At 45.2% G+C, this 18,315-nt stretch overlaps 1 protein-coding gene across 6 annotated transcripts in view; it reads right to left on the reverse strand.

Annotated features, from left to right (window-relative positions):
* The window catches only part of LOC776275 (UPF0444 transmembrane protein C12orf23 homolog), a 217,972-nt gene that overhangs the window by 31,585 nt on the left and 168,072 nt on the right, over positions 1-18,315 (reverse strand). The window lies entirely within an intron of this gene.

Raw genomic sequence — 18,315 nt, forward strand, 5'->3', positions numbered from 1 at the left:
TGCCTCTCTCATCAGTTACACAGCTCTCGAGGTCTACCAAGTCCTACTCCAGGTCTCCTGCCACGTGACTTCAGAGAAACAGAGAAGACCTGGCAAGCAGGAGCCAGCTCAAGAAGCCCACGCATTGAAAACATAGAAGTGATGCCAGCGCCATTCGAATCCTGTAGCTTCTTCCAGTATTTATTCCAGACTTCCTCTCCCTTTGCTCTACCTGCCCTTGTTCTCTGAGGTCCCTGTGTGAAGACATGCCTCTGTGGGTACAATGAGCAAATCCTGCCCAGCACATCTCCACCTAACGAGTAAATGAAATCCTCCAGCCAGTGCACCACACAGAGCATTGCCTTGAACAGCAGCTCTCTTTTTTTGGACTTTTACAAGCTTTCTGGAGTGGAGATCATTTGTTCATCATCTGCAGTACTGAGAAAGAAAAGATCTAAAGGGGTGACTTCCATTTGGTTTCCTGACATACACAGAAACATAATGAATAGTACTGAAGCTGATTCATGGCAGGAACAGAGCAGAAGGCTCATGCAATTATGGCATAAGTGCAAGTCTGAAGGCAGGAATGCAGACCTGAGTGGAGGCCATTGGAGGAGCCTAAGAGGAAATGTGCTCACTGGGTCAAAATGTGCTCAGAGAGGTCTTGGCTTGCTCTCAGAAGTTAAAAAGATGAAGGGAACAGGAAAGAAGGAAACAGAAATAGCACAAGTGAAATCCAGAAAGGGAAAGAAAAATGTCCCCATAGTTTTTTTCCTCAGGAGTCACTGTGGATTTTTGCAGCTCTTCTCTGGTTTGAAATGGAGGGTTTAATTCCATGGTTTGACAGGTATGACACATTTTATAAGTAGGGACAGGAAAGGAAGATAGTTTGTCATCGTGGTAAGGATGGAAGCAAGCACACTGTTAGTCTGTGAGCCAGACACGGAGTTATCATCTCACTGGTGAATCATGCTACAGATTGACAATCTGACAAACCTAACCCGAGCTGTACTAAGAAATCAAGCCTTTAGAACTACTTAATCTTCACCAACGGCCGCGCCAGGCACCTCTTCTTCCTGACGCAGTTCCTTACGCACTTAGGGTCTCGGGCTCCAGGCTGGTGAAGCACAGGTCATTCTGAAACAAGACAAGACAAATCCTGTGGTGTGAGTGCCTGAGCACAGCTGTCTGGTAACTGTGTGGGAGGTGTTTATTTGACACGTCACTACGGACTTCTCAGCACTTCCGCATACGTGTTCTGGTTAGAAAGGTCTGAAACAGCACAGGACACAGTAGAGAGGAGTATCTGAGTAAGAGCCAGATGCAGGCAGACAAGCAAAGCCTTGACACTGCCATCTGACCAGAAATAAGAACACCTGCGATCAGAATGCAGAACACATCAATCCTGCATTTCCATTGCTTGTGACACCAGGGAAAAAACAACATGATGGCTACAACTGAATCATGCTATTCTGATGATCAGCTTGCAACAACCTTAGGGCACAATAAAAATCTTTGGCTGCCATGGTCTGTTGTGTTTCATAAGGGCTGAAATTTCAGACAGCCATGAGTCGGATGCATCACTTGTACATTGCTGTCAACATGGGGAAGGGAAAGGGAAGGAAATAAACGCGGAGTTCTGCAGCAGGGCTTTGTGAGTTGAAAGTGGTGGTGATCTTCCAATGCATGTATCACACAATTATGCCATACTACAGCACGTACAGGTCCTTGGGTTGAAACACTTTTTCACAATATTTTTCAAATACTGTGAAGAAGTACTGCTCAAAGAACTCCAACACAGACGAGGGCGCAGAAGGAGAGAAAAGAGATCACGTAAGCAGGTCATCAAGGTGTCAGAATGTTCAGGCGCCTCCTTACAGAGTCAGCTAGCTTTCCTTTTAGCATGGCGAGTGACCTTACACCACTGGGGACTAAAGGCATACTGCAGGCCTGCCGGCATGATCCTCTGATAGGCACCCTGTCCTTGCACCAGGTGACACAACTTTCAACTCACACTTTGATACATCTACTTCTTCCTCTTTTTTTTCCTCCAAATTGTCAAGAGGCTGGCTGCAAAAACCTCAATCTACTATGAGGTAATTATGAATGCTTTCCACAGCCTGCTCATGTTCTACAGATTCTAGTCCAAACTCCTCTGCATGTAAATACCATGCCAGTGTGGTGGGTTTCAAACTGTGTCCCTGCGGAGGACTGGGTCATTTGTCTTGTGACTGTGCATCTGGTAGCAAGAAGAGGATGCAGTGAAGAGAGAGGGCTGGTTTGGGAACAAGGATGGAGAAACAGAGCTCCCATCTGTTCCTGGGAGGAAGGCAGGTAGCACGGAGAAGAAAAAAAGAACCTTGTGGTTTCTAGTAGAAGGGGAGATGGGCCAGGATTGGACTTGATCATAATAAGCCAGCATCGTGCCTTTACTCTTCTGGGAAGCTTTGCTTTCTCTTTTCTCAGCTCATCCTTCTGTTAGCTGTTGTTTTCTTAGACAACGGCATCTGTGCAGCCCTTGAGCTGCTCCTGACACAGCCACCTCTCCCCCTCCAATCTCTCCTGCCATGCTTCTACAGCGGGTTCCCAAGAACATCTGCTTCAGAGGACATTCTGCAAGGTCATGTTCTCCCCAGTGGAGAAACGTGGTACAACTCTTTAGCAGTGAGTAGGACATGGAGCTTGGGATGTGGGAGGAAGAGGAGGATGAAAGATAAGGTTTTAAATGTGGGTGCAATTGGCAATATGAAGACAACACATTCTGAACTTAGTCATTCAATAGAGAATTCCAAACTCATGTTCCTTCAACTTTCAACTTAAATATTACCTTTTGTGAGTGGGAGAGCTGGCAAGGCTCGAGTACTCTGAAATCCTCCAAATGCCGATGGGAATGACAAATTCACTCTTGAATTAGAATGCGTGCTCGTGCAATGTGGCTCATGGCACAAAATAACTCAGGAATTTATTTTTTTCTCACACGCCCTACTCAGTACCTCTTAAAAAGGGAGGAAAGCGGTCTTTACTAAGGGGTGGGAGTTGCACTGCATCCATACAACAAAGTAAATCGTAGCACTTGGCCTTCTAGCCCAGAGCAACTTGGTATTATTAAGCAATAACTCTTTGAAAGCACAACATCCTAAGCGAAAACAAACAGCTCAGAAAGGCATCCAGGAGTTAATTTCTCTAAGTAACAGAAAAGCAAAATCCACCTACATTTCTGACATCTTCCATTAGTAAGTTTTCTAGATGAACAATTCATGACACTGAAGAAATGAGAGCATTAGAATGTGAAATGAAGGGCGATGGATGGAGACCGTACCAAAGAAAATGATAAATCATGATCTGAGCTACAGATCTGCAGTTGTAGGGAACACTGCTTCTTCTGACTCCACTGGGTTGTGGTAGACCACAGCTCTCCAATTACTTCCCTCTGCATTCTTCTGCCGTGGAATTAAACCAGGGAAGTAGCGATCATGAAGGAGCTATGAAGAAGAAATTAAGAAGTCCTAAATGCACCACTGTATAAATCAACAGAGAGTGCACATCTAAAATACTACGCATAATAATGCTTTTCCCACCTTGAAAAGGATGCAATAGAACCAGAGAAAATAATGAAAGGGGTGAGAAATGTTGCAGTTCTGTTGGTTGTGAGGTACAAAGCAGGTTCCAGATGAGAAAAAAATAGTTTAGATCTCTCCAGCTTGGAAAAGATATGACTGAGGATGAACATGATGAAAAGCTATAAAGCCATGAACGGCATACAGAATTTGAATAGGGAATGATTAATCATTATTTTTTATTGCACCGGAACCAGGAGGCAGCCAGTAAAATGAGCAAGCAGCAGGTTTAAAACAAATGTGAGAAACGATTTTTCAGACAACACATACTTGAATTGTGGAATTAAGCTGCCATGGATTTCTGTGGAGGTCAAAAGCATAAATGGCTCCAAAAGTGATTAGATAAATTCACGGAGAAGGGGTCTATCAGTGACTATTAAACACGATGCTTCAGATGGAGTCTTTGGCTCGGGAAATGTTTAAGCTGCAGATTGCTGGAAGCTAGAGAGATAGGCTGGGAAAAAATGACTCCAAAGCTCCTCTAGCAGTGGAGTGGGGAACGCATACTAACACTTACAAGCCTCAGAAAGGCCTTGCTCCCACAGTGAGTCTGGTCACCGCTGCGGGCGCTTCATGTGGGCTGCGGGCCAGCACGGCCAGCTTCTCCCACCGCCCTGAGAACACCGGCTCTAAGAGATTTAAGGAGAGGATAGATCAATTTTACTGTCTCACAGAACAAAGGCAATTACTGGGATTACACAACCGAGAAGAAAACCAGGTGCAGTATTTCCAAAAGAACTCTGCTGGAGACTTCCATTGCCTGCCCTTAATCTTGGGAGCATCGTGGGATGGCTCTCAGTCTCTTGGGGAAATGAGGAAAATAACAAAGTGCGTGACTATCCACTTGAAGCTTAATTCTCAATTTCTGCTCTGGCTTCCTTCCAATGCTTCCTCTCACATTAAGGTGCAGAGGACATGTCCAGTAACGCTTCTCCACTGAGTGCTATTTTGGAGAACTGCTTCCTAGGCTCTGGGGCAGAGGGGATGAATTCCCAAAGCAATACGGTGTTCCATGTATTAAAATGGAGACTTAAAAGCAGCATCTCGCTAAATGTCCAGAAGTGAACTTGTTTTCTCTCAGGGCAAGGACGGATGTCAAAGGCATCTGATGTTCCCTTCCCTACTCTTTAGCTGCTTTTTAGTAGAAACAAATACTCCGGAGGCAGAGTCCAGTGACATAAAGGAGGAAGGCAACAGAAACAACCCTAGATGCATTTGGGGACAACTACATTGACTGTCAGAGAGTTTTTAGATGCAATGATTACACTTAGTTGGATTATCACAGATTTTTTTCTTCCCCAGATAACAAAATCCTCTTTTAGATCTTACAGCACTGTGCAAGTTACACAGCATATAATAGATGTATCCTATAATAATCTTATAACCTCTAAGAAGTTGCAAGATGCAACCAAGTCACACTGGCATTGCTGACGACTCTCTCGACTACACTGGATTTACACAGTTGTCTTTTTGCAGCAACACAAGTGAAACATCCCATGCTCACCTGCAAGTTCTTCTCAGCTATTCAAAGCATTTTGGGGCTAAGTCATACTCGAGCGTTTCATCGTTATTATCAGTCATGCAGAGAAAAGTTCACAGAACATCTTTCCACACTTCTGATTTCCAGTTTGTCTCTGGCAGCACACAGAGACCAAACACAATACACAGATGTGACAAAAGATGATCTAAGGAAGGGGGACTGTGTCCCGTGCAGAGTCTGTCTGAGCCCTGCCTGTCAGAGCATCAAAGTAACAGCTCACTGATTCGAGCACAACGAGGAGATTCAATCTTACTTGCTGTATTTTTACTTAAGGTACAACGTGTACAGCATTTCCTGCTGCAACTTGCTGTGGAGATATCCTGATTTTGCTCACCTCACTTCCTACATTCAAAATGTCACCAGCCATCACTTCCCGATAGTCATGTCACACTGAAAAAGGCCAGTGACTCCCAGACACTAATTTTTTTTCCAGCACATTAGGTATGTATACAAACCTTTCAGGCCCAGCGTCCGTGAGCTGTTCAGGCTTCCATAGCTTTCCAGCTCCATGCCACGCCACGGCTGCCAGTCCCTGAAGAGCAGGGTCCTTGCCACCTGGAACCTCACCTGCTCTGGGCCACCACCATCCTCACCTTATCACTGTGGTGAGAAGAGCGGTGACATCTTTCAGAAAGCTTTGGCCTGGAGCAGCCACCGGCCAGCACTGAGCTGGTGCTCGTGGTGGGACCCTGTGGACCTGCAGCTGCCTTGTTTCCCCAGCGTTCTGCAGTCAGCATCACAGCAGGCCAGGCATTCTACACCAACACGTCCTCTGGGATCCACGTGTGATGGCATGGGGACTGTTTGGTGAGAGAGAGACAACTCAGGAGCACGGCGGCATAGGAAGGGGACAGCACCACAGCAAACGCAAACCTGAAGCAAAGGGTCATCATTTTCCTTTCTGAACTGCTTAGCTTTATGATTTCCCAGCCAAGGTGCAGCCTTGTGCTTATAACAACACAAAAACCACCAAACCTGTTACATTTCAAACGCTCATGTACAAGCAGCTCCCATGTGAAAAATCTCTGCTGCTTACATTTTTCTTATGAATGTAACAAAATCAAAACTGTTGCACATTAAAATCGAGGAAGATACCACGTTCTCTTATTATTTTCTGTGCTGCCATCCCCAGAGCACAAGTCTTGCTATACACAATCCTTTGTCCTTAAGATATACCACAAACACAAATACCCACAGACAAAAGCACTTTCAGCTCCTTTTCAGGAGCGGACGCTCCTTGCACCCTGTAGTGCATTATCTCCAAAACGTCTTCCAAAGATCAAATCCATCCCACGGTTCCTATAAAAGGTCACGTTTTGCAATGTAGCCTACAGAACAATGACATTTCAAGGATCAAAGAAAAGGTTAAAATATTCCTATAAATCTATTCTTGGGACTTTTAAGTATTTTCGACGCTGAGGGAAATGTCATTTTTTTCTCAGGAGCAAGCGAGGGCTCTGGGATGGGTAATGGGTCTGTTAGGTTTTATTCAGTGGAAGAAAGATGCACTTCACTCCCCAACTCATGCAAATAAAACCTAATTTAATTTTAAACCTCATTTATTTATTTAGATTTAATCTAAAACTCCCACATCAAAGCAAACAGAAAAACAACAAATACTATTGGGGCCTTAATAAAAAGAAATTGCAGCAAGCCAAAATAAAACTCAGAGGAGCAGCTTTTGCATAATGTTATAAATTACGGTCTCGCAGAGCACCCCAGCCCGTGAAATCCTTCGCTCAGCCCGGCTGATGCCGAGAGAATGCTGAGGATTTAATTCAGTCACTTAATGCTCCATAAAGCTGAGCTGGCGCTGGATTTGGGGATCTGGCAGTGGGAATTACAGCAGTGGGGTGGGGAAGATGTGGCAAGAAGCAGCCGGGCTCCTCTGTGGGTCCCCAGGGGCCATTTCCAGGTTCTAACTGAAACGAGATCACGTCTCCCACTTCTTCATGAGCACTAAATCACACTCAGGCTGACAGCAGATACTGTACGCTGAGGGCGTGGGGAGCAGCTCTTCCTGCTCCCCTGGTACAGAAAGGGGTGGGGAGCCCGGCCTCCAGGCCTCGCTGTGTGGGGCTCCAGCTCGCGGCCCGTTCCTCCCCAGACAGGTTCATTATTTGAAATGGCGAGTTTGCTGATGACACCACGCTGAGTGCTGCTGTTGACACGATAGAAGGAATAGAAGCCATTCAGAGGGACCTGGACAGAATCAAAAAGTGGGCAGTGAGAACCTAATGAGGTTTAACATGGCTAAGTTCAGGTGTTGCACTTGGGCCATGGCAATCCCAGATATGTGTATAGGCTGGGAGAAGAGCTCATTGAGAGCAGCCCTGCCGAGAAGGACCTGGGGGTCCTGATGGACAAAAAGCTGGACATGAGCCTGCAGTGCATGCTTGCAGCCCAGGCAGCCAACTGTATCCTGGGCTGCATCAACAGAGGGGTGGCCAGCAGGGAGAGGGAGATGACTGTCCCCTTCTACTCTGCCCTTGTGAGACCCCATCTGGAGCACTGTGTCCAAGTCTGGGGCCTCCAGCACAGGGAAGGATGCGGAGCTGTTGGAGTGGGTCCAGAAGAGGGGCGTGAAGATGATCAGAGGGCTGGAGCACCTCTCCTATGGAGAAAGGCTGAACGAGCTGGGCTTGTTTAGCCTGGAGAAGAGAAGGCTCCAGGAAGACATCACTGCGTCCTTCCAGTACTTGACAGGAGCTTACTAGCAGGAAGGAGACTGACTTTTTACATGATCTGATAGTGACAGGAAAAGGGAGAACAGTTCTAAACTAAAAGACGGAAGATTTAGATATTTGGAGGAAATTCTTTACTCAGAGGGCGGTGAGGCACAGGCTGCCCAGAGAAGCTGTGGATAGCCACATCCCTGGAGGTGCTCAAGGCCAGGTAGAATGGGGCCCTGGGCAGCCTCATGTGGTGAGTGGCAGCCCTGCCTACTTGGGGGGGGGGGGGGGGGGGGGGGGGGAACTGGGTGGGCTTTAAGGTTCCTTTCAAGCTAGGCCATTCGATGATTCTAAGATTCTACATATAGGCAGAATGGTGCACAGTAACAGTCCAAACTCTGCAGCTGCTAAGAGGTGCCTCACTCCTAGCAGCCCCACCGGAGGTGCGTGGGGGATGGACCACAAGGAAAAAATCCACTGGCAGGAAAAGCACCCTGTGCGTTTTCAACCGGTTCTTTTGATGAACGATGCACTTGTTCACAGTCACAAAGCAGAACTGTTTACCTTCACAAAGCTGGCACCAAAATCCTTAGGAGCAAGGTACTTGAGGGCATGAACCTGATAGTGGTCAGAACAGAAGCTTATCTCATATCTGACCGATGGGAATTCTTTAGAAAGGAAAAGAATGTTCCTCCAGTTACCACTGAGAGTCTAAAATCCCCATCTTTCATACTTGTGGCTGCAGCTTAGGTAACTGGCCTCTGTGCCTGTTACTCCTCTTTGTAAACTCAAACATTAGGCCGGCATTGCTGTCAACAGTGGCTTTGTGGGGTATCCCAGCAGAGCGAGGCTACAAGCAGGACACAGGAACTGAGTATTACACCGTGTGGATCGCCCACAGCCCTAAGCAGAGCTACCTGGAGGCATCCAGCACACAAGCCACAAGTAGCCCTGCTCCAGCCAGACCCAACCTCCACCTCCTTCTGCAGATGCCTTTGTGTCACACAGACTGCCTTTGTGAGTGTCGGGTGCTGCAGGAAGCACGGCTCAGGATCACTGGGACAGCCATGACCATGCCCTGGTGCCAGCATCCCCATTGCAAACTCAGTTTCTGGTTACATCACAGATCTCATTAAATCCTCATTCTAGATGGGGAATCCTCATCTCAGGCATCTGACTCTGCATGACCACACAACTTTCCTAATCTATTTACTGTATGTTTGCTGGGTTTTGCCTTTTTTTTTTTCCTCTTAGATTTCTTTCTCTGTATCTTCCTTGTTTATTAATCAGCAGGCATTGAACCACGCCATACATCTTCCCAGATTGACTGCTAAAAGGTTTATTTCTGTACTGCTTACTCTTTTCTTGTGATCATAATTTCCCCTTCACCACACTAATTGTGGAAATACTGGAGAGATCTTCAGTTTTGCACAGCCTTCCTATTAGTGCTTTTACCAATTCTGAAGCATCCAGATTCTGCTCCTCTTCTCCTTATACCAATAACAAACATCCTTTTTAGAACCCAGACAGAATCCCCTTGAATTGTTAGAACTCTCTGCGGACCTGGTCCCATCTCAAATCTCTGCAATTATATTCTACAAACATGACTTACCAACCTGTAACTAGGAGCCAAACAATTTTTAGCCCTACAGGTCTCTTTCATATGCAACAGATCATGTGCTTGTGCAAAAGAACTCGTTGGACCTACAAGGACCTGATACTTCAAAGCCTGCCTGCCTTTTGGGCTGCCTACTGCTTACAAGATGTAAGGGCACAAACAAAAGATTGCAACCTTCAGGACACTGCTAATAAAGACTTCCAGCTATGATGGAGACAAAAAAGAGGGGAAAAAAAGGAAAGTTAAAAACAACTGTCTTATTTCAGACTTGCCTTTGTTACTTCTGCTAGATGACTTTGCTCTGTAACATACCAGTGTATTCTGTCCCACTTTCTTAAAATAAACAATTGGTCTATGGCCTGTCAACAAAGCTCCATTCTCAATCATCCAGGGAGACCAGGCGAACGCATCTTGCAGTGTCCCTAGCTCTGTAAGAAGGGTTTGGGGGCACTTCAAGCTGAGAGTTCCTTCTGCTTTGCCTTAGAGTGATGTGCTGCCTAAGACATGACAGATTTGCGTTGACAACTGGACCCACGAGTTTATCCTCTTCCTGCTTCAGGATTTCCTTATTTATTGATAAGCTTGTGTCTTGCTGGGGATCTGAAATTCTCTTTGTTCCAGACCAGAGCAGCCACTGAAAAACTACGAAGACTTAAGATGCTAATACAGAGTCTAACAGGAAAGTAGAGGGTGTAAGGGCAGATGCCCTTGCACAGCTTAATTCAGAACGCTGCATCTCTGTCACAGAGAGAGTGATGCTAGTTTGCTGCTTTCAACGAGACTTGTGGCATTTACTTTTCATATTCTGTGTCTTCACCTTCTGCAGCCAGGCTGAGCAGAGAAAAAAGCATCAACTAGGATTTCAGCACAGAAAAAGCTACCAGGGATATAACGAAAAAATCCCCCTTTCCCATCTATTAACGAATAAGCCATAATCCTACCTGTACATAATGTAAAACATCTTTGAACCTTACAGTGCTGGCAGGATTAAAGTAGATTAATTTTTTTAAAATGGGAAAGATATTAAGATTCTTCAGCGTGTGTAAGGCATCGGCAGCAGCTGAGCTCTGTAGTTCGAGTGGAGAAGCGGATTTGCATGGCGTGCATGGGGGAAGAAGTGAGTCAGTCGCTCACCTGAGCTGCCTGGATGCTTTTGCAATCAACAGAAATATAAAAGATACACTGACGAGGGCAAAAACTTGGCGGGGATTTCAGCAGACAGCCTTCCCTGTCCCCTTCTTTTTGAAAAGTCCGAGCATAAATGAAAAGCGGGACAAAGAGAGAAGAGCCGCGCAGAGCTGTCAGCACAGCGCTCTTCTTGGCCGCTCGGCTTCCACATCAGGGAATAGGGGATGGGTTTCATGTGCTGACCTGAGAGAGGAAATGACAGGGAAGGACAAGGAGGGCTGCTGGCTGCAGAGCCGGTGGTAGCAAAGGTCTCAGAACCAGTCGGAATAAATCAGCACAATTAGACCCCGACCGCAGCCTTTATGTGCTACCACAACATCAATATTTAATAGGAAGCATGGTGGCTAGGAGATCATTATTAATCTGCAGTTAAGCAGTATCTGTAGAAGCACAGATTCTGGAAAAGATGAGCTCTCTCAAGCAGTAACATAGGACCACAAGATCCTAAACTAAGAACAAAGATGCTTGGAAAATGTGGCCCTATATGGGCACTCACTCTAGGGGTTATGATTCCAGGTAAGAGGCAGAAGCAGCACGGGCTGTGCAAGGAATGAGTCCCCAGCAGGAGCATCTCCTCCTTTTGCTTGGAGGCTAAAAAGAGACTGGGACGTGGCAGCACGGTGGGGAGCGGGCAGGGGAGCGGTCCAGAGGTGCAGCCCAAGAGCAAAAGCCATCCCAGTGCCTGGAGAGGAACCTATCTGCAACATGGAAACACCAAACTGTTTCTCATTCCAAGAGTCTCAGGAAAGATATGGGCTTCAGCAAGATTATTTTTGGTTCAAGCGCTCTCGTAAGAGCCAGCATAAGAAATACTAGGCTTTAAAAGATTTTTAAATGGCTTTAAAAGTAAGGTACATTCTAGCTGAAGCAACGTCCTTAAAGTGGCCGACAAAATCCCTTTAAGTTCTGAGACACAGGATAAAAGACACAAGAGGATGGTGGAAACCAGTTAGATTACAGAAGTTCCCCAAAGCAGAGGGCATCAGAGGAAACTGTTCTCTGGAAGTTAAGAAATAAAAAGCATGCAGAGACTAAAACAGAGCCTTTGAAAAGCCTTTTAAGTTCCAATCAATATGCTTTAGCAAGGTACAGCTTTCTCACATTTTTACTGCACTCTTGTATATAAATAACATCCCTGAGTAGAAAAGGCTCACTGAAAACCTTGAACTCAAGACATGATGGAAATCTTTTAATTAAAAACAAAAACAAAAACAAACAAACAAACAAAAACAACCAAAACCCACCAAAATGTTTAAAAGAAATGTTGGGCCTTTAAAAGAGCAAACAGTATGGCAAAAGACCATCCTAAACAGCCAGGGAAGGATGGCAGTGTTTCCCACATAGCAGCAGCGTTCCAGCCCGACAAGAAGAGAGCCAGATCAGAAGGCACTGTGCACCATGGGCCCGCAGCACTGAGTGAACCAGTGAGCACTGCAGGCAGCACGAGCTGGGGTGTGCTGTCACAGCATCACCTGCCTTTGGGGCACGAAGGCACAAAGAGCATCGAGGGGACACACTGTGCTGGTATGGCGCACAGACTGAAAGTCAGGTAGAAGGCAAATGCAGATAGCGCTTGCTTCTGTTTACAAAGTGGTGGTGCGCTGTGAGCTGGTAAGCTGCACCCTGACTGCCACTCACTTGTTTTGTAGGACTGCACTTAGCCTTGGGCAGTATGGCATGGGGCATCTCCTGTGCCTTCAGACAAGATGGAGAGGTGGGAGCTCAGAGTCCCACCCTGAGCATCCTGACCCACATCCAGGCTCACCACCAGTGAGTTCCTGAGGATGAACAAATCATCAAGGAAGGGCGTGATTTGTCTGAAGATTAACAAACTGACTTAGGCGGAAAAAAAAAAGCATATTTTTTTCCTTTTTTTGCTTCCTCCTTACTTCCAAATGCTGCCTCCTTCTCCACCAGTCATCACACTCTGGGCTGGGCATACCACAACCAGACATGGACAAGCATGCTCTCGGCAGCCATGCTTGACCGCATGACCTCTGCTCTGCAGTTTATATTCCCAGCTCTGCCACTGCAGCTTAACGAGATGATAATGTCAGCACTGCAACAAACAGAGCTTAACCAATTTTCACCACAGGCTGAAGATACACCTCTGTGCGTGCTTGAGTTTTGGCACTGACACAACATGCTAGAGAAATGGTAGCTCTCCTCCGGTCAGTCTACAATGGAAGCAAGCCGGTGCATTTTGAACCAACCTGCAAGACATATCATGTGTGTGTCTAGGTGTACATATGAACTAGAAAAGCTGTGACCCAAGACAGAATGGTATCGTATATGACTCCACAAACACAGATCTCTTCACGGTTACACGGTTACATTACTGTACTGGGGAGAAACCAGGATGTGCCATGGGATTGTACCTAAGTTGTGTAACCTGCCTCCATAGCTCAAGTTACACAGATGTAGGACTGGATATAAAGCAGAACCCCTATTGAAACCAGATGCTAAAGATGAACGGAACTTATCTGAAGAAAGATGTTATACAACAAGATGAAATTTTGTTCACTGAGTAAACTTGCCCTGAAGCTAAAAGTAGGGATGCCTGACCTATTATATGAAGTTAAGGGTCAACAGCAAATTAATGGGATCAGTGGCCCCATTAATCTTCCCATAATGAACACCAGCTCAAACAAATCCTTCTTCCTGAAGTACTTGAAGACATTTTATATTGGCAACAAATTTACCTTATGGAACTTGAAATCATATAAAAGTGATTTAAATGTATTGAACTTAAGACACCTCCTGAAACACAAAAGGTATTTTGAAACAGTACCAATTGCTGAAGGTAGATTGATACCATAAATTAGTGCACTGACCTTCAACCCCTGGAGAACTGAGTGAGGTCACTCATGCAATAAATTCCACTGTAGCCCACATAGCCTTTGGTGGATATCTGCCCATCGCAAGAGGTTATGCAGTATGGAAGTCTGCTGCAAATGGCAACTTCTGCTCCAAAATAGCACGCAGCTGGGACAGATGAGGATATCACAAGCAAAGCTATTCTGAGCTAGCAGAAGAAAGGATGGATAAACAGAAATAGAATATGAATTTTACAACAATTGAGGACTAAGACGCACTGGCACATGATGGGACACGACATGCCCATTTCCTGCTGTGACTTCCTTTTGCTGTTCTTAGTTATGATTCCAGCTTTTTTTTCTGATCTCTTTTACACAAAACCCTGTGCAAGAAGTAATGAAACCAGGCTTAGCTGGTAGTATTACCAAACTGAGATACTGCTTTCATCAAAGTCCAGAAGCTAAAAAGACTGGCTAACGCAAATCGCCAGCTGCATTCCTGCCTCTCCTGATCCCAATGATTTCTGCAGCAAGACATGAAATGAAATGTCTGAGCAGCAACCTCTGAAGGATGTTCTGCCTGCTCAACAGGCTCCAACATGAGCCAGATTTTCAAAATATTTTATTTCCCATGGAGACGCTGAAGAGAAACAGCCAGATTCTCAATGGGAGCTCAATATTGCCCTCCTGGTAAGAACTTCTGAAAAAAAACCTGTCCAAAAAACCTACCTGAGGCCAAGTGTGACTGGCCTGGAATTCCGATTCCCACTGCCTATAGTATCGAGCAGCCTGATCTAGAGGTTGGCAACCTTGTCCATAGCAGGGGATTAGAACTGTATCATCTTTAAGGTCCCCTCCAACCTAAGCCATTCTATGATTCTATGACAAACCACCCTGCGCACACTTAAAGGCAACAAGGATATAGTCTCTATCTCCAGAAGACTCATCTCTTTCAAGACCTAGGGCTCCCTGTGTCCTGGAAAGAAAAAGCAGCATGAATTATAGCCAGGTTGTGGCTTGGAGACTGCTTTAAAATAAACCTGTGTTCTTTAGAAATCAAGCATTGAGGGAATAAAACTATAAACCTAAGCCGTATTTTCTCACTTATTACCGATTTATTCCCTCATGCTATGCGGGGGAAAGAAAAAGGAAAAGAAAGTAAGAAATTTGGGTAAACAAATATCCTTTGGAGGCTGACGGGCGATGCTCACATCTGCATGATGGACGCCTCAGCAATGCAGCATGCCTGCCACAGCAGTGGCAGGGGTTTGAAGAACAAAAGGGAACGTGCACATTGCCTGTAACTTGGGATCGTGTGAGAAGAGGCTCTCTGCCCTCCTCAGCCTCCCTCTGGTGGGAGTTCCCCACGTTTTATAGCCAAGGAGCCCGTTTATTTCATTGCACACGTACTGCTGTCAGGGTTTGAGAACGTTTCCCCTGGGCAGCACTTGGATTGGGCATGCATCCTCACCCAAGCACTGCCACGGGAGGCAGCGCCACCGAACCCCCCTCCACCAAAGCCTTCAGTGTTGGTGCTCTTGTGTGGGATTCGGGGAGAATAACAGATTTGAAGCTACCTACAGGGTAGCACGTTGCTCGGTAGCTTTGGCTAACTGCTAGAGCTCACCTGGCAGAGCGGTTTGCCCTGACATTCTCAATTTGGCACATTTTATACTGGGAATTTAGTTCCCTTATTGAATGCAGGAATTCAGGCACTGAATGTAAAACTAAACCCGAGGCTCTCACACAAAGCGATGCCGAGGAGACTGCTGAAGGGCGCTGCTACAGAAAGGGCTGCAGTATTGCACAGCCTCATGTCCCACAGAGGACTATACGCTAACGTAAATGAGATTTTAACAAGTTTTCAGTGAGAATTTCCATTTTCCATTTAAACACATTGTGAAACTATGTGCTTTGCCAGTGAAATTGCTTAAAATGGCATGAAATTGAGTGCCCCCCCCCAATAAATGCCACCTGACAAGACTGATAAAGCAAATACTGATACTGAGACTAGACAAGATTAAATTCTACTATTTAGAGTGTAACAGTTTGTAATTAGGGCAGCAATAGTCTTTGTTGGAAATGTGAAATGGTTTTGTACCGAATGCATTAGAAGGATCATCAAATTCTATCTCTACTTCATAGCTTCGAATAAAGATTTTATCATATACTAGGGAGCTCTCTTTAATAAACACTTTACCTGATAAAATAAACCTATTAATATTGAATAACTCCCTGCTCATCTGCAGATGCCATACAATAGCAAACCGCAGACATTGAAAAGCACAAAATTATTCAGTGAAAGCCTCTGCTCAAATCCAACTATTTATTGCTAAGAAATTGCATTAAAGACACTGGACACCAGCAGAGCTTTCTGAGCAGCTATCAAATCTGCTGTATGTGCATTTGTTGTGTGCACCACACACGGCAAATAATCAAATGAGACTGCTTTTTTATTGCTATTTGCTTTGTGGCTTGCACTTCAGAGTGGCAACAGGACAGGACAAACAAAGCATTTCCTGAATAACAATTATTTACTCCCAGATGATTAAATCAGCTTGTTTTAGGTCACGTTTGTATACAGAATGGGAAGCAATAGACAGTGACTGTTCGAGAACACGGAGCCTTCCACGGGTGTTTCTGCTTTATAACAAAACAGAACCTCTTTAACTAATACCTGTTCAAGTAATTAACCTATTATAAAGAAAAAATAAGTCAATGCACCAAGGTTGTGCTTCCGAAAGTACTCTACTGTGTTTCTTTCATTTAAATTTCAAAGTGGATGTCAACGTTGTTTTGTATCTACAAAGACAATTATTTCATGCACTGTCAGGTTACTTGCAAATTATCACAAATACACCGGGGTCTATGAGGATACCCATTTCAAAGCGCATTGATATTCCACAGTCTTCTCTCTCTGTAGTAACTGGATGGATTGGATTCCCCAGCCTAGCTCTCCGTTATTAAACTTTTCCTTCTTCCAGATGAAGAGAATGAATACATGATGCAGACATTTTATGTGATCCTTTGCTTTTCAAGGTTTGATCTCTAGAAATGCAGGCTGTCTCTAGACTGTGTTGCTCATTTTCATATGGACTGACTTCTGCAGTCTCGCAGCTCTCGGTGAAGAGAGCTCCCAGGCAGGACTGGCACACTATGGTAACGCATATGGTCTGAAGAATAGCAAGTTTTTATGCACCCTTCCTGTTCTCCTCTTTTTATATCACATTGCTTTAGGCCACTGTCAGGTAACTGAAGATGAACGTTCCCAGGTTCCTGTCAGCTTTCATGCCAGTACAAACTATGTTGCTTAATAAGTTGACTTTTTCAAGTTGTGGACAGTCTCAGTAAGAATTTGTGATCTATCTCCTGATCATCTGAAAATAATCAGCCACAATAAGAAACCCTGGAGCGCCTAAGAGACAGTTAATCTCTGCAGCTTGGACTTAGGATCACAGAATCATTTGAGTCGGAAGAGACTTTCAAAGCCCATCTAGTCTAACTCCTCTGCAATGAACAGGGACACCTACAACTAGATCAGGGTGCTCAGAGTCCCATCCAGCCTGACCTTGAATGTCTCCAGGGACAGAGCATCCACCACGTCTCTGGGCAACCCGTTCCAGTGCCTCACCACCCTTACCCTAGGCTTTCTAGCCAGCAATGTGTTCTCGCAGCCCAGAAAACCAACCATATCCTGGGCTGCATGAAAAGAAGTGTGGTCAGCAGGTCGAGGGAGGTGATCCTGTCTCTTTACTCAGAGCTGGTGAGACCTCAACCTGGAGTTCCAGTACCTCACCTCTGCACCTGGAGACCCCACTTGGACTCAAGTTCAAGTTCAGTAACAATATAAACTTTACTAAGGTTAAACATACCACTTATGTTATGCAGTTGTTGTTCCATGCACCTTTTGTTCAGTACACAGAAAGAAACAGAGGCTCTTCTTATTCCTGGTGAAGATTTTATCTCTCTGTCACCAAAATATCTGTACTTGATCTTTTGCTTAAATTGAATCCCTGTTAGTGCCTCCTAAACAACTCTCCCTCTTCCTGTTACTTTTAAACTCTAAATACAGTTACCGTATGCCTTATAAATTGCCTTCTAGTCAAGTTGCACATATTTAGTTTTTCAACCAGCCCCACACCCTCTTTAGTCAACCTTGCTGCTTCTTTCAGATCAGTGCTTTCACTATGAATCCATAAACAGACAGAGATACAAAAGATATCCTGTGTTAGCTCATAACACGCAACAACTGATCTCATTTCATGGGACCCAATACTGAAAATGACAAATCAAGACTATTAGCAGGCTGTATGATTAGGCCGCTATGGATAGCCCTGGTATACAAGAAAAAACATCTGGTGCTGGTGAGCAGAACAGGAGCACACTGACAGCCAAGCTCTGAAACGAGGAATTCTAAGCCTAAGCCTAAATGAGCATCATGGTTTTGGTGAAGAGTTATGATTCTGGTCACTTTTCTATTCCCCAGGCAACAGTATACACCTGCTGTCTTCAAAAAGCAATGTACTCGTGGCATGAGAAATCGTATTTGTCTCCTACTCTCTTAATGATCATCCTCAAAGATAAGCTTTCTATCTCAAATACCACAGCAATGCTGCTGTTATAGGCAAGAGCTCGACATCTACAGCACGTGTGTAAAACCTGCTGCAAAAGGTCAGGCCACAGCCATCAGAACAAACAAAGCAGCACCCAGATCTCCTCTGTGATGTACGCGCATTTCATTCACAAAGATATCTTGCAGACAGACTGACGTTCAGAGATCGACTTTGGCTTCTGGTTGCTGCAGACGAAATCTCCTGGGCCACCTTTAGAAATGTGAGCAGAACAGAGCTCTCTCTGGCACCCTGTACACAATCCCATATCCCAC

This window comes from Gallus gallus, chromosome 5 (assembly GCF_016699485.2).
Source record: "Gallus gallus isolate bGalGal1 chromosome 5, bGalGal1.mat.broiler.GRCg7b, whole genome shotgun sequence".
In the NCBI taxonomy this organism is placed as follows: Eukaryota; Metazoa; Chordata; class Aves; order Galliformes; family Phasianidae; genus Gallus; species Gallus gallus.